The sequence below is a fragment of the Centropristis striata genome, chromosome 13 (assembly GCF_030273125.1).
Source record: "Centropristis striata isolate RG_2023a ecotype Rhode Island chromosome 13, C.striata_1.0, whole genome shotgun sequence".
NCBI lineage: Eukaryota > Metazoa > Chordata > Actinopteri > Perciformes > Serranidae > Centropristis > Centropristis striata.
Window position 1 is genome coordinate 2,312,857 of NC_081529.1, and position 22,587 is coordinate 2,335,443.

A 22,587-nucleotide genomic window follows, 5' to 3' on the forward strand; every position below is an offset into this window, starting at 1 on the left:
AAAACAAAAATAATATAAAAACAAAAATATGAACATGATATAAAAGCATATTTGTGTCTGAAAAAGAATGTAATCAGCAGTTAAATGGGCTTTTAGACATATTTTGAAACATTTTATGAAAATGGAGTTCTTTGCCAGATGGGAAAAGGTATTCCATAATTTAACAACAAATTGCATGGAAAGTCTTGGAGGATGAAGATCTAAAGATTGACGCGTTGGATAGGAGTGAACCTGAGAATTACATTTAAAATAAGTCTTAAAGGGCTCTGGAAAGTTTTCATGATCTTTTAACGTGCCAGTTCGATTGTATGCATGCTGCTTTTTAAAAGCCAATAAAATATGTTTCTTTGGATAATATACTTATCCAATTTAAGCATTTTTAACATGATACAATGAATTGATATATTGCATTTTAGGAATGTAGTTCAGAAAACATACAGCACAAATTCCATCCAAAAAAAAGTCACAAAGTATAACAGTAATCTCATACAAAATCTAAACATTTTTATTTAAAATTTGTGATCAAAAAAAAAAAATGTCCGTTATACTAGGGGGGTTGGCATTCCCTAATTCCAATTTGGTACAGTAAAAAGGCATTCAATTAATGTCATGAACACATGGGGACCTGGTCTTCAAGGATGTAGTGAAGTCTGCTGATAACAATTTGATTTACTCCTTTTATTGGCTTTTAAAAAGCAGCATGAATACAATTGAATGGCTACTTTGAAGTCATCCAGCTGCGCGATAAACGGGCTACCGTAAAGTGCAATGTAACTGCGCACAAACATTTAAAGTGGAGATGGCGTGACCGCAGTGGGTCACAGCAGTGAGGCAAACCAGGAAATGCCTTAAGTTGCATTCTACCAAAGATTCCAACAGGGGGCGCTGAAGAAGGTTGCAGAAGCTTTAGAGTCTTATCTATCTCAATACAAAATGAGTCAACTTCTTACTTGTTTTATTACCTCAGACAAAATTCTCATGACAACACTATTGGTCTCAATCGCTAGTAAAAAATCTTCTTCAAGACAATATGATGTTAATTATGTAAAAAATGGTCCAAATTAGAAGCACTATGTCCATTATTTATATACAGTCTATGCTGAGGACACTAATTGTTGAAGTTTTGGAACTTTATACATTATAATGTGCCACACTTCTTCAATACTACCTGCAGTCTTTTCCTTCAAAGTCATGCTGTTGTAACAGGTGCAAAATGTGCCATGGTATTGTCTTGCTGAAATAAGCAAGGACATCTCTGTAAAAGATGTTGTCTGGACGGCATCATATGTTTTGTTCAGCATTTGTGGTGCCTTCACAGCTGTGCAAGTTACCCATGATGCCATATGCCACAAATACTTTCAATTTCTCTTAGTTTACAATTGAGTGAATATCAAAAAAGATAAGCAGAGTATCGTATTCTGTTTTGTTTACATAGAATTCCAACTATTTATGAATAAGGGTTTTAGATGAGTCAGTAAAAAGGTTGATTGTTTAGGTACACTTGCTATACCATCATCTGTTATACCATCATCTGTCCGCTAGGTGGCGGTAATGCGACTGTACGTTGGTTTGCTAAACGCCAAAAAACTCAAAAAGAAGATGTTCCTCTTCAGCAGTCTGGTGCCTAACATGATTAGAAATCAATGCAGAGGTGTTGAGAAAGTGTGTTTGAGCTCCAACAGTGTTACTAGCAGAGCCTCTGGATGTGAAGCTTCATCGGCCAGATTAGACTTTGTGCTTCACACTTGTTTTCTGAATGTTTTGCCTCTGACTCATCTCCTACAAAGCTATCGGAGTTAGCTTAGCATGCTAGCTGTAAACAGACAGTCAGAGTGACTGACGGAGAGCAAACCGCGTTTTTAACTGAGTTCTTGTGGAGAAAACGTTTCTGTCAGTGTGTGGAGATGTCCAAAGGTGAAATGCTGAGAGTCTTGGTGAAGCAGCGAATAACTGCGGCTGCTGAAGAGATATTCGGGCTGTTTGAAAGAACGATAACAGAGTACGAGGAGGAACTGAGTCGGTCAAAAGAGGAGAACAAGCGACAACAGAAACTACTGGACGCTGTTTACAACCCTCAGCTTCGGCTACACAGAGCAGGTTGGTCCACTTTATTTCCCTTTCTCTCTCTGTTTACTCTCAGTTCACATACTGACCTCTGATCTGACCAACAATACGACCGGAGAGCGGCTTTATTCGGACCTTTACGGCAACAGCAGGCAGTTGAAATGTTTGCATTGTTTGTGATTTTATTTCGCTTCTTTTCTCACATTTCACTAACTATAAAAGTAAAGCACTTCTCGGACTGTTTATTGACTTTAACCAGGTATCACAATCATTACTGAACTGTTTGTTTCGTATTTTAAATTTAGCAGATACGAGATGCTTATTGTGTCATTGTTGATGAGATTGTAGTGGCACTTGAGGGAATCTGAAGTTGTTTTGAACTCGTTGTGGTGCCAGAAATGAGATCTTGCAAAAGGTTTGCTGTCCCTAAATGCTTTCTATTTCCGTGGGTGATCAGCTGTGCAGGTGACGTCACAACAAACAAACACACACACACACACACACACACACACACACACACACACACACACACACACTCTCACACACACACACACACACACACACACACACACACACACACACACACACACACACTATTACACATGAAAATGGCCTACAACAGAGATAACACCTAAGAAAAAGAGTTGGCTTCTTTGCTGTATGTTTTAGTCAGCATAGTTGTTAGTGTATATCTTTACATGGAACCCATTAAACAGATAAAGCAAATATTATTCTACTTAAGATTGCAATTTTGGTTTGTTTGTATCAACCTCCATCTATTCTACTCCATCTTTACAAACCTCCTGGTCCCTCCAACTCCCCCTCCTACCTCCTCCCTCCTACCAACCCACTTTGTCAACCATTTCCTGAAAAAGATTGAGGACATACGCTCGTCATTTACCCATCCAGTCTCACAACCTGCCTCTCCTCCCTCCCCATCAGTGTCTCCCTCCCTCTCAGCATTCACTCCACTGTCTCCTCCTCAAGTGCTCAGCCTTGTAACCTCTGCCCGTCCTACCACTTGTCAGCTGGATCCTATTCCCTCCCACCTGTTTCAGTCTATTGCTCCGGATCTCCTCCCGTTCCTCTCCCATCTTGTCAACACTTCCTTGACTACTGGCTGCTTTCCTAACTCTCTGAAGGAAGCAAGGGTGAATCCTCTCCTAAAGAGATCCACCCTCGACCCATCCTTAGTGGACAATTACAGACCCGTCTCTCTCCTGCCGTTCCTCTCCAAAACTCTGGAACGGGCTATCTTCAATCAGCTGTCCTCCTATCTGCATGGGAACAACCTCCTTGACCCTCACCAGTCTGGTTTCAAGAAGGGCCACTCAACAGAGACTGCCCTTCTCGCTGTGACTGAACAGCTTCACAAGGCGAAGGCGGCCTCTCTCTCATCTGTTGTGGTTCTACTGGACCTTTCTGCAGCTTTTGACACTGTGGATCACCAGATCCTCATCTCCACCCTTCACCACCTTGGAGTATCTGGCTCTGCCCTCTCTCTGCTCAAATCCTATCTCAAGTACCGCACCTTCCGTGTAACTTGGAGGGGTTCTGTTTCAGAACCCTGTCTACTCACCACCGGGGTCCCTCAAGGCTCGGTCCTTGGTCCGCTCCTCTTCTCGATTTACACCAACTCCCTTGGCTCCCTCATCCACTCGCATGGCTTCTCCTATCATAGCTATGCCGACGACACCCAGCTAATCTTCTCATTTCCCCAGTCTGAAACACGTGCAGCAGCACGTATCTCTGCATGTCTGGCCGACATCTCCCAGTGGATGTCCTCGCACCACCTCAAACTCAACCTGGGAAAGACTGAGCTACTTTACCTCCCAGGGAAGGGCTCTCCCACCACTGACTTCCACATCACTGTCCAGGACACAGTGGTTGCCTCCACAGAAACCGCCAAAAACCTTGGCGTAACTCTTGACAACCAACTGTCCCTCTCAACAAACATCACCGCCACTACCAGATCTTGCAGATTCTTGCTGCATAACATCAGGAGAATCCGCCCGTTTCTCACCCAGAAGGCAGCTCAGGTCCTGGTCCAGGCACTGGTCATCTCACGCCTGGACTACTGCAACTCCCTCATGGCAGGTCTGCCTGCCAAAGCTATCCGACCTCTACAACTCATCCAGAATGCAGCTGCTCGATTGGTCTTCAATCTTCCCAAATTTTCACACACAACACCCCTCCTCCGCTCCCTCCACTGGCTACCAGTGGCTGCGCGGATACGCTTCAAGACTCTAGCTCTGGCGTACTCTGCTGCTAACGGTTCAGGTCCTACTTACATCCAGGACCTTGTCAAACTCTACACCCCTGCCCGTCCTCTCCGCTCTGCATCAGCCAAACAGCTGGCGACTCCCACCTTGCGTGGGTCAACTCGCCTCAAAACCACTTCCAGACTTTTCTCTGTCTTGGCTCCCAAATGGTGGAACGAGCTCCCCACCGACATCAGGACCTCAGACAGCCTGTACATCTTCCGCCGCAGGCTGAAGACCTATCTCTTCCAACAATACCTCGGTTAAGTCATGGTCACCTAACAGATATATATACTTAAAAAAAAAAAAAAAAAAAAAAAAAATCTTATTCTTTTCTCTTCTTTTCTTCTTTAACATATAGCACTCCTGTAGCAATGACAGTTAGCTCTTAAAGTTATGTACTTACTCGATTCCTGTGGTCTATGTCTAGTACCATCAGGTTGAATGCACTTATTGTAAGTCGCTTTGGACAAAAGCGTCAGCTAAATGACATGTAATGTAATGTAATGTAACCATATTGGGGTAGGCGTACACCCCATTTGCATACAGTTTAATTTGTGTTTCAATGTCTCCTGCAGATGTCCAGCAGCTGTTGGTACATAAAGAAGAAATTCCCTCTGAGCAGCAGGACTGGAGCTCCAGTCTGGACCAGAAGGACCCAGAGCTGGAGGAGGCTGATTTCACCAAGTTCTCCTTCACTCCTGTCCCTGCCCCTGAGCCCTCACAGCTTCATCAAATTGAACAGATGAAAACAGAAGCTGATGGAGAGGACTGTGGAGGACCAGAACCAGCCAGGAACTTGGATCCAGATTCACATTTACAACCAGATGCTGAAGACAGGTCTGGAGACTCTTCTGAATCTGAGACTGATGACAGCGGTGATTGGATAGAGAGCAGAGATTCCCAGTCAGGTTTAAAATCTTTGAAAACTGTTGACATTCCTAATAGAACTGATGAGAAAGCATTCAGCTGCTCAATGTGTGAGAAAAGATTTGCCAAGAAGACAAATCTGACGAGACACATAAGATATCATACTGGAGAGAAACCTTTCAGCTGCTCCATTTGTGATAAAAGATTTGTGCGAAAAACACAGCTGAACCATCACATGATGACTCACACAAAAGAGAAACCTTTCAGCTGCTCCATTTGTGATAAAAGATTTGTGCGAAAATCACAGCTGAACCCTCACATGATGACTCACACAAAAGAGAAACCTTTCCGCTGCTCATTGTGTAGTAAAGGTTTCACTGGAAGCGGAGACCTGGTGAGACACATGAGAATCCACACAGGAGAGAAACCTTACAGCTGCTCAGTGTGTAGTAAAAGTTTCACTGAAAGAGGAAACCGGGAGATACACATGAGAATCCACACAGGAGAGAAACCTTTCAGCTGCTCAGTGTGTAGTAAAGGTTTCACTGGAAGCGGAGACCTGGTGAGACACATGAGAATCCACACAGGAGAGAAACCTTTCAGCTGCTCAGTGTGTAGTAAAGGTTTCACTGAAAGAGGAAACCTGGAGAGACACATGAGAAGCCACACAGGAGAGAAACCCTTCAGCTGCTCAATGTGTGGTAAAAGTTTTGTGCACAAATGGAATCATAAGATTCACATGAAGACTCATACAGGACAGAAACCCTTCAGTTGTTCATTGATCACATGAAAACACATGAAAAATCACACAGAGGAAATCTACCCAGGTTGGGCGTTCCTTACAAAAGATTTCTGCTGCATCAACAGAGAAAACAACATAAATGTGCTAGTCGTCAGTCCTCAGAGCTTCATCATACTAAACAAAAAAAAAAAAAACAGGGAAAAGAGAGCAAACCGGTATATTGCTGAACTCCACTGGGCAACTTTCATCGCTGTTCAAGCAACATTTATTTGCACATTAACATTATTGTGTTCATTCTTTTATGATTATTTAGTCTCATAATACTTTGTGTGATACTTGTTCAGGGATAATTCATTATTTGCGATTAAAATTGTTATTAGTGTTTATTGTGTTTTTATTGTGTTCTTTTTTTATGTGCTATTACATAAGAGAAAATAATCCAGTCGTGATAGAGGAGTTGGCCGAAAGAGACCTATTCGGATTCAGAGGAATCAGCTGCTCAGTTTGTGGGAAATGTTTTAAACAAAAGATTCACCAGACAGGCACATGGCCAAAAAATATATAGATTTTTTTAACAGTTGTGGCGGTAAACCTGCTGGTTTTGATGAAAGTTTTAGCAGCAATAAAACTGGAGCACTAGAGTCTTGAAACATTTCTGGAAAAAGTAAAACACCAGAGTAAGAATGTCTTTTTTTAAAACATTTAATATAATTTGTTTTCCCAAGGATATAGCTTAAATGATTATTATTTAGAGGCAGAAAACTCAGATGGGCTTATTTAAAGCCTCCACCTAAAATGTCACAGTTATAAGAAAGTAATAAATTGATAATAGAAAAAAACATATGTATAACATCAACAACAATTTGTAATGACAAAAACAAAAATAATATAAAAACAAAAATATGAACATGATATAAAAGCATATTTGTGTCTGAAAAAGAATGTAATCAGCAGTTAAATGGGCTTTTAGACATATTTTGAAACATTTTATGAAAATGGAGTTCTTTGCCAGATGGGAAAAGGTATTCCATAATTTAACAACAAATTGCATGGAAAGTCTTGGAGGATGAAGATCTAAAGATTGACGCGTTGGATAGGAGTGAACCTGAGAATTACATTTAAAATAAGTCTTAAAGGGCTCTGGAAAGTTTTCATGATCTTTTAACGTGCCAGTTTGATTGTATGCATGCTGCTTTTTAAAAGCCAATAAAATATGTTTCTTTGGATAATATACTTATCCAATTTAAGCATTTTTAACATGATACAATGAATTGATATATTGCATTTTAGGAATGTAGTTCAGAAAACATACAGCACAAATTCCATCCAAAAAAAAGTCACAAAGTATAACAGTAATCTCATACAAAATCTAAACATTTTTATTTAAAATTTGTGATTAAAAAAAAAAAAAATGTCCGTTATACTAGGGGGGTTGGCATTCCCTAATTCCAATTTGGTACAGTAAAAAGGCATTCAATTAATGTCATGAAGACATGAGGACCTGGTTTTCAAGGATGTAGTCGAGTTTGCTGATAACAATTTGATTTACTTATTTTATTGGCTTTCAAAAAGCAGCATGAATACAATCAAACTGCCATTTTGGAAGATTTTAGCGTCCCATAATTCCAAATTAGTACAGTAAAGAGGCATGGATTTCATATCATGAACCCATGGGGACCTGGCCTTCAAGGATGTAGTGAAGTCTGCTGATAACAATTTGATTTACTCCTTTTATTGGCTTTTAAAAAGCAGCATGAATACAATTGAATGGCTACTTTGAAGTCATCCAGCTGCGCGATAAACGGGCTACCGTAAAGTGCAATGTAACTGCGCACAAACATTTAAAGTGGAGATGGCGTGACCGCAGTGGGTCACAGCAGTGAGGCAAACCAGGAAATGCCTTAAGCTGCATTCTACCAAAGATTCCAACAGGGGGCGCTGAAGAAGGTTGCAGAAGCTTTAGAGTCTTATCTATCTCAATACAAAATGAGTCAACTTCTTACTTGTTTTATTACCTCAGACAAAATTCTCATGACAACACTATTGGTCTCAATCGCTAGTAAAAAAATCTTCTTCAAGACAATATGATGTTAATTATGTAAATAATGGTCCAATTTAGAAGCACTATGTCCATTATTTATATACAGTCTATGCTGAGGACACTAATTGTTGAAGTTTTGGAACGGAACATATTTATTTAATTTCTTGCTTAATCTATGACTTAAATTGCTCAACAGTCAGTGATCTGCAGGTTTCGTATTTTGCGCTTTATAATGTGCCACACTTCTTCAATACTACCTGCAGTCTTTTCCTTCAAAGTCATGCTGTTGTAACAGGTGCAAAATGTGCCATGGCATTGTCTTGCTGAAATAAGCAAGGACATCCCTGTAAAAGATGTTGTCTGGACGGCATCATATGTTTTTTTCAGCATTTGTGGTGCCTTCACAGCTGTGCAAGTTACCCATGATGCCATATGCCACAAATACTTTCAATTTCTCTTAGTTTACAATTGAGTGAATATCAAAAATGATAAGCAGAGTATCGTATTCTGTTTTGTTTACATAGAATTCCAACTATTTATGAATAAGGGTTTTAGATGAGTCAGTAAAAAGGTTGATTGTTTAGGTACACTTGCTATACCATCATCTGTTATACCATCATCTGTCCGCTAGGTGGCGGTAATGCGACTGTACGTTGGTTTGCTAAACGCCAAAAAACTCAAAAAGAAGATGTTCCTCTTCAGCAGTCTGGTGCCTAACATGATTAGAAATCAATGCAGAGGTGTTGAGAAAGTGTGTTTGAGCGTCAACAGTGTTACTACTAGTGATGGGTAGATGAAGCCTCATGAAGCCTTGAACCTTTCCAGCCAACTGGTTCGAGAAAAGGTTCATATCTTGAGGCTTCATGTGCTCACAAACCCCCTGCTGGTCCAAATTGTCATTGACCTTTGAGCTGTTTGTGAGGCCTCTTGGTGCATGGGAATAATCACTGCCAACAGAAATGAAAACACCTTAATTTGATTTAGTGTGGATTTTATTTATCTGTTGTTTTGATTAATATGTGGGTAATGCTAATAGCAGTGTATTAGTAATTATTAATAATAACATATAATAATCATTATTATTTACTTTACCAGCATCATTTCAGTCAATGATAAAATAAATCCAATAGGACTTGAGGTGTTTGTTAAAAATGTTACAGTGTTTTCAAAGCACGGGGCAGAGATGGGACATCAATTGTGCTTGTGACTTTATTGATTGCAGTTTAAAAACAACAATTTCTCCACTGTGCTTGGACTCAGTCGGTTTCTATTTTGGAGACAACCTCTCCAGCTTTCGAAAAAACTCGTTCGCATGGGACTGAGGAGGCAGGGGTGCACAAGTCGAACCATTTCCTCAACCACCGAGGCTTCGAACGTCATCAATGACGTCACTCGCCCTAAACAACACAAACGTCGATACGCGCTCCACCAAAGACTTCCGGGATTTCTCGACACACGCTCCGAAGCATCGGCACGATCCGACCCATCACTAGTTACTAGCAGAGCCTCTGGATGTGAAGCTTCATCGGCCAGATTAGACTTTGTGCTTCACACTTGTTTTCTGAATGTTTTGCCTCTGACTCATCTCCTACAAAGCTATCGGAGTTAGCTTAGCATGCTAGCTGTAAACAGACAGTCAGAGTGACTGACGGAGAGCAAACCGCGTTTTTAACTGAGTTCTTGTGGAGAAAACGTTTCTGTCAGTGTGTGGAGATGTCCAAAGGTGAAATGCTGAGAGTCTTGGTGAAGCAGCGAATAACTGCGGCTGCTGAAGAGATATTCGGGCTGTTTGAAAGAACGATAACAGAGTACGAGGAGGAACTGAGTCGGTCAAAAGAGGAGAACAAGCGACAACAGAAACTACTGGACGCTGTTTACAACCCTCAGCTTCGGCTACACAGAGCAGGTTGGTCCACTTTATTTCCCTTTCTCTCTCTGTTTACTCTCAGTTCACATACTGACCTCTGATCTGACCAACAATACGACCGGAGAGCGGCTTTATTCGGACCTTTACGGCAACAGCAGGCAGTTGAAATGTTGAAATGTTTGTGCCTTTATTTCGCTTCTTTTCTCACATTTCACTAACTATAAAAGTAAAGCACTTCTCGGACTGTTTATTGACTTTAACCAAGTATCACAATCATTACTGAACTGTTTGTTTCGTATTTTAAATTTAGCAGATACGAGATGCTTATTGTGTCATTGTTGATGAGATTGTAGTGGCACTTGAGGGAATCTGAAGTTGTTTTGAACTCGTTGTGGTGCCAGAAATGAGATCTTGCAAAAGGTTTGCTGTCCCTAAATGCTTTCTATTTCCGTGGGTGATCAGCTGTGCAGGTGACGTCACAACAAACAAACACACACACACACACACACACACACACACACACACACACACACACACACACACACACACACAGACTATTACACGTGAAAATTGGCTACAACAGAGATAACACCTAAGAAAAAGAGTTGGCTTCTTTGCTGTATGTTTTAGTCAGCATAGTTGTTAGTGTACATCTTTACATGGAACACATTAAACAGATAAAGCAATTATTATTCAATTTAAGATTGTAATTTTGGTGTGTTTGTATCAACCATATTGGGGTAGGCGTACACCCCATTTGCATACAGTTTAATTTGTGTTTCAATGTCTCCTGCAGATGTCCAGCAGCTGTTGGTACATAAAGAAGAAATTCCCTCTGAGCAGCAGGACTGGAGCTCCAGTCTGGACCAGAAGGACCCAGAGCCCCCACAAATTAAAGAGGAACAACAAAAGGATCTCTGGATCAAACAGGAGGGAGAGCAGCTTGCAGAGCTGGAGGAGGCTGATTTCACCAAGTTCTCCTTCACTCCTGTCCCTGCCCCTGAGCCCTCACAGCTTCATCAAATTGAACAGATGAAAACAGAAGCTGATGGAGAGGACTGTGGAGGACCAGAACCAGCCGGGAACTTGGATCCAAATTCACATTTACAACCAGATGCTGAAGACAGGTCTGGAGACTCTTCTGAACCTGAGACTGATGACAGCGGTGATTGGATAGAGAGCAGAGATTCCCAGTCAGGTTTAAAATCTTTGAAAACTGTTGACATTCCTAATAGAACTGATGAGAAAGCATTCAGCTGCTCAATGTGTGAGAAAAGATTTGCCAAGAAGACACAGCTGACGACACACATAAGATGTCATACTGGAGAGAAACCTTACAGCTGCTCAGTGTGTAGTAAAAGTTTCACTGTAAGCGGAAACCTGGTGAGACACATGAGAATCCACACAGGAGAGAAACCTTACAGCTGCTCAGTGTGTAGTAAAGGTTTCACTGTACGTGGAAACCGGGAGATACACATGAGAATCCACACAGGAGAGAAACCTTACAGCTGCTCAGTGTGTAGTAAAGGTTTCACTGTACGTGGAAACCGGGAGATACACATGAGAATCCACACAGGAGAGAAACCTTACAGCTGCTCAGTGTGTAGTAAAAGTTTCACTGTAAGCGTAGCCCTGGTGAGACACATGAGAATCCACACAGGAGAGAAACCTTACAGCTGCTCAGTGTGTAGTAAAGGTTTCACTGAAAGAGGAAACCTGGAGAAACACATGAGAATCCACACAGGAGAGAAACCTTACAGCTGCTCAGTGTGTGGTAAAGGTTTCACTGAAAGAGGAAACCGGGAGATACACATGAGAACCCACACAGGAGAGAAACCCTTCAGCTGCTCAGTGTGTGGTAAAAGTTTTGTGCACAAATGGAGTCATAAGATTCACATGAAGACTCATACAGGACAGAAACCCTTCAGTTGTTCATTGATCACATGAAAACACATGAAAAATCACACAGAGGAAATCTACCCAGGTTGGGCGTTCGTTAAAAAAAGATTTCTGCTGCATCAACAGAGAAAACAACATAAATGTGCTAGTCGTCAGTCCTCAGAGCTTCATCATACTAAACAAAAAAAAAAACAGGGAAAAGAGAGCAAACCGGTATATTGCTGAACTCCACTGGGCAACTTTAATCGCTGTTCACTCACCTCTTTAACCTTTCCTTGAGGTTGGGGAGCATCCCTTATCTATGAAAAACATACTACGTCACATGATGACTCATACAGGAGAGAAACCTTTCAATTGCTCATTCATTCATTCATTCATTACCATTAACCGCTTATCCGCAATCGGGTCACGGGGGGCTGGAGCCGATCCCAGCTGTCATTTGGCGAGAGGCGGGGTACACCCTGGACAGGTCGCCAGACTATCGCAGGGCTGACACATAGAGACAGACAATCACACTCTCATTCACTCCTACGGGCAATTTAGAGTCACCAATTAAACCTAAGTGCATGTTTTTGGACTGTGGGAGGAAGCCGGAGTACCCGGAGAGAACCCACGCTGACACGGGGAGAACATGCAAACTCCACACAGAAGAGCCGCAGGCGGGAGGCGAACCGGCGACCCTCTTGCTGTGAGGCGAGAGCGCTAACCACTACACCACCGTGTAGCCTTCAATTGCTCAGTGTGTAGCAAAAGATTTATACGGAAGGCTGTTGCTGTCAGTCCTCACAGCTTTATTAAGGTCAAAATGTGAACAGAGAGTCCAGCCAAAACTACTTATCTTAAATGAGTATCAGTTTTAATTACACAATGACTACTTTTACAACTTTTTGATATGATGACATTGGCCTAAATTACAATAAAAGACCTAGCCTCTGTCTCCCTAACTTGCTGTTTTATTTTCTGTTCATGCCAGTGTGCCTCATTAATGTTTATACACAGACTTGTGCAAGGTTATAAAAGGGTTCAGGTGAATATGCTTTATGTCAGTAAGTCATTATTTTAAAGTTTTTGTGCCCATCAAACAAGTCACTCATATACCAGTTTTTTTTAGGTGTTCTTGTAAACCAACCTTACTTTAAAGCAACATTTATTTGTACATTAACATTATTGTGTTCATTCTTTTATGATTATTTAGTCTCATAATACTTTGTGTGATACTTGTTCAGGGATAATTCATTATTTGCGATTAAAATTGTTATTAGTGTTTATTGTGTTTTTATTGTGTTCTTTTTCATGTGCTATTAGATAAGAGAAAATAATCCAGTCATGATAGAGGAGTTGGCCGAAAGAGACCTATTCGGATTCAGAAGAATCAGCTGCTCAGTTTGTGGGAAATGTTTTAAACAAAAGATTCACCAGACAGGCACATGCCCAAAAAATATATCGATTTTTTTAACAGTTCTGGTGGTAAACCTGCTGGTTTTGATGAAAGTTTTAGCAGCAATAAAACTGGAGCACTAGAGTCTTGAAACATTTCTGGCAAAAGTAAAACACCAGAGTAAGAATGTCTTTTTTAAAACATTTAATAGAATTTGTTTTCCCAAGGATATAGCTTAAATTATTATTATTTAGAGGCAGAAAACTCAGATGGGCTTATTTAAAGCCTCCACCTAAAATGTCACAGTTATAAGAAAGTAATAAATTGATAATAGAAAAAAACATATGTATAACATCAACAACAATTTGTAATGACAAAAATAAAAATAATATAAAAACAAAAATATGAACATGATATAAAAGCATATTTGTGTCTGAAAAATAATTTAAACAGCAGTTAAATGGGCTTTTAGACATTTTTCGAAACATTTTATGAAAATGGAGTTCTTTGCCAGATGGGAAAAGGTATTCCATAATTTAACAACAAATTGCATGGAAAGTCTTGGAGGATGAAGATCTAAAGATTGACGCGTTGGATAGGAGTGAACCTGAGAATTACATTTAAAATAAGTCTTAAAGGGCTCTGGAAAGTTTTCATGATCTTTTAACGTGCCAGTTCGATTGTATGCATGCTGCTTTTTAAAAGCCAATAAAATATGTTTCTTTGGATAATATACTTATCCAATTTAAGCATTTTTAACATGATACAATGAATTGATATGTTGCATTTTAGGAATGTAGTTCAGAATACATACAGCACAAATTCCATCCCAAAAAAAGTCACAAAGTATAACAGTAATCTCATACAAAATCTAAACATTTTTATTTAAAATTTGTGATTAAAAAAAAAAATGTCCGTTATACTAGGGGGGTTGGCATTCCCTAATTCCAATTTGGTACAGTAAAAAGGCATTCAATTAATGTCATGAACACATGAGGACCTGGTTTTCAAGGATGTAGTCGAGTTTGCTGATAACAATTTGATTTACTTATTTTATTGGCTTTTAAAAAGCAGCATGAATACAATTGAATGGCTACTTTGAAGTCATCCAGCTGCGCGATAAACGGGCTACCGTAAAGTTCAATGTAACTGCGCACAAACATTTAAAGTGGAGATGGCGTGACCGCAGTGGGTCACAGCAGTGAGGCAAACCAGGAAATGCCTTAAGCTGCATTCTACCAAAGATTCCAACAGGGGGCGCTGAAGAAGGTTGCAGAAGCTTTAGAGTCTTATCTATCTCAATACAAAATGAGTCAACTTCTTACTTGTTTTATTACCTCAGACCAAATTCTCTTGACAACACTATTGGTCTCAATCGCTAGTAAAAAATCTTCTTCAAGACAATATGATGTCAATTATGTAAATAATGGTCCAATTTAGAAGCACTATGTCCATTATTTATATACAGTCTATGCTGAGGACACTAATTGTTGAAGTTTTGGAACTTTATACTTTATAATGTGCCACACTTCTTCAATACTACCTGCAGTCTTTTCCTTCAAAGTCATGCTGTTGTAACAGGTGCAAAATGTGCCATGGCATTGTCTTGCTGAAATAAGCAAGGACATCCCTGTAAAAGATGTTGTCTGGACGGCATCATAACTTTTTTTTTTTCAGCATTTGTGGTGCCTTCACAGCTGTGCAAGTTACCCATGATGCCATATGCCACAAATACTTTCAATTTCTCTTAGTTTACAATTGAGTGAATATCAAAAATGATAAGCAGAGTATCGTATTCTGTTTTGTTTACATAGAATTCCAACTATTTATGAATAAGGGTTTTAGATGAGTCAGTAAAAAGGTTGATTGTTTAGGTACACTTGCTATACCATCATCTGTTATACCATCATCTGTCCGCTAGGTGGCGATAATGCGACTGTACGTTGGTTTGCTAAACGCCAAAAAACTCAAGAAGAAGATGTTCCTCTTCAGCAGTCTGGTGCCTAACATGATTAGAAATCAATGCAGAGGTGTTGAGAAAGTGTGTTTGAGCTCCAACAGTGTTACTAGCAGAGCCTCTGGATGTGAAGCTTCATCGGCCAGATTAGACTTTGTGCTTCACACTTGTTTTCTGAATGTTTTGCCTCTGACTCATCTCCTACAAAGCTATCGGAGTTAGCTTAGCATGCTAGCTGTAAACAGACAGTCAGAGTGACTGACGGAGAGCAAACCGCGTTTTTGACGGAGTTCTTGTGGAGAAAACGTTTCTGTCAGTGTGTGGAGATGTCCAAAGGTGAAATGCTGAGAGTCTTGGTGAAGCAGCGAATAACTGCGGCTGCTGAAGAGATATTCGGGCTGTTTGAAAGAACGATAACAGAGTACGAGGAGGAACTGAGTCGGTCAAAAGAGGAGAACAAGCGACAACAGAAACTACTGGACGCTGTTTACAACCCTCAGCTTCGGCTACACAGAGCAGGTTGGTCCACTTTATTTCCCTTTCTCTCTCTGTTTACTCTCAGTTCACATACTGACCTCTGATCTGACCAACAATACGACCGGAGAGCGGCTTTATCCGGACCTTTACGGCAACAGCAGGCAGTTGAAATGTTGAAATGTTTGTGCCTTTATTTCGCTTCTTTTCTCACATTTCACTAACTATAAAAGTAAAGCACTTCTCGGACTGTTTATTGACTTTAACCAGGTGTCACAATCATTACTGAACTGTTTGTTTCGTATTTTAAATTTAGCAGATACGAGATGCTTATTGTGTCATTGTTGATGAGATTGTAGTGGCACTTGAGGGAATCTGAAGTTGTTTTGAACTCGTTGTGGTGCCAGAAATGAGATCTTGCAAAAGGTTTGCTGTCCCTAAATGCTTTCTATTTCCGTGGGTGATCAGCTGTGCAGGTGACGTCACAACAAACAAACAAACACACACACACACACACACACACACACACACACACACACACACACACACACACATTATTACACGTGCAAATTGGCTACAACAGAGATAACACCTAAGAAAAAGAGTTGGCTTCTTTGCTGTATGTTTTAGTCAGCATAGTTGTTAGTGTACATCTTTACATGGAACCCATTAAACAGATAAAGCAATTATTATTCTACTTAAGATTGTAATTTTGGTGTGTTTGTATCAACCATATTGGGGTAGATGTACACCCCATTTGCATACAGTTTAATTTGTGTTTCAATGTCTCCTGCAGATGTCCAGCAGCTGTTGGTACATAAAGAAGAAATTCCCTCTGAGCAGCAGGACTGGAGCTCCAGTCTGGACCAGAAGGACCCAGAGCCCCCACAAATTAAAGAGGAACAACAAAAGGATCTCTGGATCAAACAGGAGGGGAGAGCAGCTTGCAGAGCTGGAGGAGGCTGATTTCACCAAGTTCTCCTTCACTCCTGTCCCTGCCCCTGAGCCCTCACAGCTTCATCAAATTGAACAGATGAAAACAGAAGCTGATGGAGAGGACTGTGGAGGACCAGAACAAGCCGGGAACTTGGATCCAGATTCACATTTACAACCAGATGCTGAAGACAGGTCTGGAGACTCTTCTGAACCTGAGACTGATGACAGCGGTGATTGGATAGAGAGCAGAGATTCCCAGTCAGGTTTAAAATCTTTGAAAACTGTTGACATTCCTAATAGAACTGATGAGAAAGCATTCAGCTGCTCAATGTGTGAGAAAAGATTTGCCAAGAAGACAAATCTGACGAGACACATAAGATGTCATACTGGAGAGAAACCTTACAGCTGCTCAGTGTGTGGTAAAGGTTTCACTGTACGTGGAAACCGGGAGATGCACATGAGAAACCACACAGGAGAGAAACCTTTCAACTGCTCAGTGTGTAGTAAAGGTTTCAATGGAAGAGGAGACCTGGAGAAACACATGAGAATCCACACAGGAGAGAAACCTTTCAGCTGCTCAGTGTGTGGTAAAGTTTTCACTGAAAGAGGACACCTGGAGAGACACATGAGAATCCACACAGGAGAGAAACCTTTCAGCTGCTCAGTGTGTGGTAAAGTTTTCACTGAAAGAGGAAACCGGGAGATGCACATGAGAAACCACACAGGAGAGAAACCTTTCAGCTGCTCAGTGTGTAGTAAAGGTTTCAATGGAAGAGGAGCCCTGGAGAGACACATGAGAATCCACACAGGAGAGAAACCTTTCAGCTGCTCAGTGTGTGGTAAAGGTTTCACTGAAAGAGGAAACCTGGAGAGACACATGAAAATCCACACAGGAGAGAAACCTTTCAGCTGCTCAGTGTGTGGTAAAGGTTTCACTGAAAGAGCAAACCTGGAGAGACACATGAGAAGCCAAACAGGAGAGAAACCCTTCAGCTGCTCAGTGTGTGGTAAAAGTTTTGCGCACAAATGGAGTCATAAGATTCACATGAAGACTCATACAGGATAGAAACCCTTCAGTTGTTCATTGAACACATGAAAACACATAAAAAATCACACAGAGGAAATCTACCCAGGTTGGGTGTTCGTTAAAAAAGATTTCTGCTGCATCAACAGAGAAAACAACATAAATGTGCTAGTCGTCAGTCCTCAGAGCTTCATCATACTAAACAAAAAAAAAACAGGGAAAAGAGAGCAAACCGGTATATTGCTGAACTCCACTGGGCAACTTTCATCGCTGTTCACTCACCTCTTTAACCTTTCCTTGAGGTTGGGGAGCATCCCTTATCTATGAAAAACATACTACGTCACATGATGACTCATACAGGAGAGAAACCTTTCAATTGCTCAGTGTGTAGCAAAAGATTTATACGGAAGGCTGTTGCTGTCAGTCCTCACAGCTTTATTAAGGTCAAAATGTGAACAGAGAGTCCAGCCAAAACTACTTATCTTAAATGAGCATCAGGTTTATTTACACGAAGACTACTTTTACAACTTTTTGATATGATGACATCGGCCTAAATTACAATAAAAGACCTAGCCTCTGTCTCCCTAACTTGCTGTTTTATTTTTTGTTCATGCCAGTGTGCCTCATTAATGTTTATACACAGACTTGTGCAAGGTTATAAAAGGGTTCAGGTGAATATGCTTTATGTCAGTAAGTCATTATTTTAAAGTTTTTGTGCCCATCAAACAAGTCACTCATATACCAGTTTTTTTAGGTGTTCTTGTAAACCAAACCTTACTTTAAAGCAACATTTATTTGCACATTAACATTATTGTGTTCATTCTTTTATGATAATTTAGTCTCATAATACTTTGTGTGATACTTGTTCAGGGATAATTCATTATTTGCGATTAAAATTGTTATTAGTGTTTATTGTGTTTTTATTGTGTTCTTTTTCATGTGCTATTAGATAAGAGAAAATAATCCAGTCATGATAGAGGAGTTGGCCGAAAGAGACCTATTCGGATTCAGAGGAATCAGCTGCTCAGTTTGTGGGAAATGTTTTAAACAAAAGATTCACCAGACAGGCACATGCCCAAAAAATATATAGATTTTTTTAACAGTTGTGGCGGTAAACCTGCTGGTTTTGATGAAAGTTTTAGCAGCAATAAAACTGGAGCACTAGAGTCTTGAAACTTTCTTGATCTTTTAACGTGCCAGTTCGATTGTATGCATGCTGCTTTTTAAAAGCCAATAAAATAAGTTTCTTTGGATAATATACTTATCCAATTTAAGCATTTTTAACATGATACAATGAATTGATATATTGCATTTTAGGAATGTAGTTCAGAATACATACAGCACAAATTCCATCCAAAAAAAAAGTCACAAAGTATAACAGTAATCTCATACAAAATTAAAACATTTTTATTCAAAATTTGTGATTAAAAGAAAATGTCCGTTATACTAGGGGGGTTGGCATTCCCTAATTCCAATTTGGTACAGTAAAAAGGCATTCAATTAATGTCATGAACACATGGGGACCTGGTCTTCAAGGATGTAGTGAAGTCTGCTGATAACAATTTGATTTACTCCTTTTATTGGCTTTTAAAAAGCAGCATGAATACAATTGAATGGCTACTTTGAAGTCATCCAGCTGCGCGATAAACGGGCTACCGTAAAGTGCAATGTAACTGCGCACAAACATTTAAAGTGGAGATGGCGTGACCGCAGTGGGTCACAGCAGTGAGGCAAACCAGGAAATGCCTTAAGCTGCATTCTACCAAAGATTCCAACAGGGGGCGCTGAAGAAGGTTGCAGAAGCTTTAGAGTCTTATCTATCTCAATACAAAATGAGTCAACTTCTTACTTGTTTTATTACCTCAGACAAAATTCTCATGACAACACTATGGTCTCAATCGCTAGTAAAAAATCTTCTTCAAGACAATATGATGTTAATTATGTAAATAATGGTCCAATTTAGAAGCACTATGTCCATTATTTATATACAGTCTATGCTGAGGACACTAATTGTTGAAGTTTTGGAACTTTATACTTTATAATGTGCCACACTTCTTCAATACTACCTGCAGTCTTTTCCTTCAAAGTCATGCTGTTGTAACAGGTGCAAAATGTGCCATGGCATTGTCTTGCTGAAATAAGCAAGGACATCCCTGTAAAAGATGTTGTCTGGACGGCATCATATGTTTTTTTCAGCATTTGTGGTGCCTTCACAGCTGTGCAAGTTACCCATGATGCCATATGCCACAAATACTTTCAATTTCTCTTAGTTTACAATTGAGTGAATATCAAAAAAGATAAGCAGAGTATCGTATTCTGTTTTGTTTACATAGAATTCCAACTATTTATGAATAAGGGTTTTAGATGAGTCAGTAAAAAGGTTGATTGTTTAGGTACACTTGCTATACCATCATCTGTTATACCATCATCTGTCCGCTAGGTGGCGGTAATGCGACTGTACGTTGGTTTGCTAAACGCCAAAAAACTCAAGAAGAAGATGTTCCTCTTCAGCAGTCTGGTGCCTAACATGATTAGAAATCAATGCAGAGGTGTTGAGAAAGTGTGTTTGAGCTCCAACAGTGTTACTAGCAGAGCCTCTGGATGTGAAGCTTCATCGGCCAGATTAGACTTTGTGCTTCACACTTGTTTTCTGAATGTTTTGCCTCTGACTCATGTCCTACAAAGCTATCGGAGTTAGCTTAGCATGCTAGCTGTAAACAGACAGTCAGAGTGACTGACGGAGAGCAAACCGCGTTTTTAACTGAGTTCTTGTGGAGAAAACGTTTCTGTCAGTGTGTGGAGATGTCCAAAGGTGAAATGCTGAGAGTCTTGGTGAAGCAGCGAATAACTGCGGCTGCTGAAGAGATATTCGGGCTGTTTGAAAGAACGATAACAGAGTACGAGGAGGAACTGAGTCGGTCAAAAGAGGAGAACAAGCGACAACAGAAACTACTGGACGCTGTTTACAACCCTCAGCTTCGGCTACACAGAGCAGGTTGGTCCACTTTATTTCCCTTTCTCTCTCTGTTTACTCTCAGTTCACATACTGACCTCTGATCTGACCAACAATACGACCGGAGAGCGGCTTTATCCGGACCTTTACGGCAACAGCAGGCAGTTGAAATGTTGAAATGTTTGTGCCTTTATTTCGCTTCTTTTCTCACATTTCACTAACTATAAAAGTAAAGCACTTCTCGAACTGTTTATTGACTTTAACCAGGTATCACAATCATTACTGAACTGTTTGTTTCGTATTTTAAATTTAGCAGATACGAGATGCTTATTGTGTCATTGTTGATGAGATTGTAGTGGCACTTGAGGGAATCTGAAGTTGTTTTGAACTCGTTGTGGTGCCAGAAATGAGATCTTGCAAAAGGTTTGCTGTCCCTAAATGCTTTCTATTTCCGTGGGTGATCAGCTGTGCAGGTGACGTCACAACAAACAAACACACACACACACACACACACACACACACACACACACACTATTACACGTGAAAATTGGCTACAACAGAGATAACACCTAAGAAAAAGAGTTGGCTTCTTTGCTGTATGTTTTAGTCAGCATAGTTGTTAGTGTACATCTTTACATGGAACCCATTAAACAGATAAAGCAATTATTATTCAATTTAAGATTGTAATTTTGGTGTGTTTGTATCAACCATATTGGGGTAGGCGTACACCCCATTTGCATACAGTTTAATTTGTGTTTCAATGTCTCCTGCAGATGTCCACCAGCTGTTGGTACATAAAGAAGAAATTCCCTCTGAGCAGCAGGACTGGAGCTCCAGTCTGGACCAGAAGGACCCAGAGCCCCCACAAATTAAAGAGGAACAACAAAAGGATCTCTGGATCAAACAGGAGGGAGAGCAGCTTGCAGAGCTGGAGGAGGCTGATTTCACCAAGTTCTCCTTCACTCCTGTCCCTGCCCCTGAGCCCTCACAGCTTCATCAAATTGAACAGATGAAAACAGAAGCTGATGGAGAGGACTGTGGAGGACCAGAACCAGCCAGGAACTTGGATCCAGATTCACATTTACAACCAGATGCTGAAGACAGGTCTGGAGACTCTCCTGAACCTGAGACTGATGACAGCGGTGATTGGATAGAGAGCAGAGATTCCCAGTCAGGTTTAAAATCTTTGAAAACTGTTGACATTCCTAATAGAACTGATGAGAAAGCATTCAGCTGCTCAATGTGTGAGAAAAGATTTGCCAAGAAGACAAATCTGACGAGACACACAAGATATCATACTGGAGAGAAACCTTTCAGCTGCTCCATTTGTGATAAAAGATTTGTGCGAAAAACACAGCTGAACCATCACATGATGACTCACACAAAAGAGAAACCTTTCAGCTGCTCCATTTGTGATAAAAGATTTGTGCGAAAATCACAGCTGAACCCTCACATGATGACTCACACAAAAGAGAAACCTTTCCGCTGCTCATTGTGTAGTAAAGGTTTCACTGGAAGCGGAGACCTGGTGAGACACATGAGAATCCACACAGGAGAGAAACCTTACAGCTGCTCAGTGTGTAGTAAAAGTTTCACTGAAAGAGGAAACCGGGAGATACACATGAGAATCCACACAGGAGAGAAACCTGTCAGCTGCTCAGTGTGTAGTAAAGGTTTCACTGGAAGCGGAGACCTGGTGAGACACATGAGAATCCACACAGGAGAGAAACCTTTCAGCTGCTCAGTGTGTAGTAAAGATTTCACTGAAAGAGGAAACCTGGAGAGACACATGAGAAGCCACACAGGAGAGAAACCCTTCAGCTGCTCAGTGTGTGGTAAAAGTTTTGTGCACAAATGGAATCATAAGATTCACATGAAGACTCATACAGGACAGAAACCCTTCAGTTGTTCATTGATCACATGAAAACACATGAAAAATCACACAGAGGAAATCTACCCAGGTTGGGCGTTCCTTACAAAAGATTTCTGCTGCATCAACAGAGAAAACAACATAAATGTGCTAGTCGTCAGTCCTCAGAGCTTCATCATACTAAACAAAAAAAAAAAAAAAACAGGGAAAAGAGAGCAAACTGGTATATTCCTGAACTCCACTGGGCAACT

General features: G+C 40.5%; 1 pseudogene; it reads left to right on the forward strand.

The window, feature by feature from the left end:
- Positions 1–1,424: 1,424 nt before the first annotated feature.
- LOC131982790 (zinc finger protein 850-like) lies at positions 1,425–22,390 on the forward strand (annotated as a pseudogene).
- Positions 22,391–22,587: the final 197 nt, after the last annotated feature.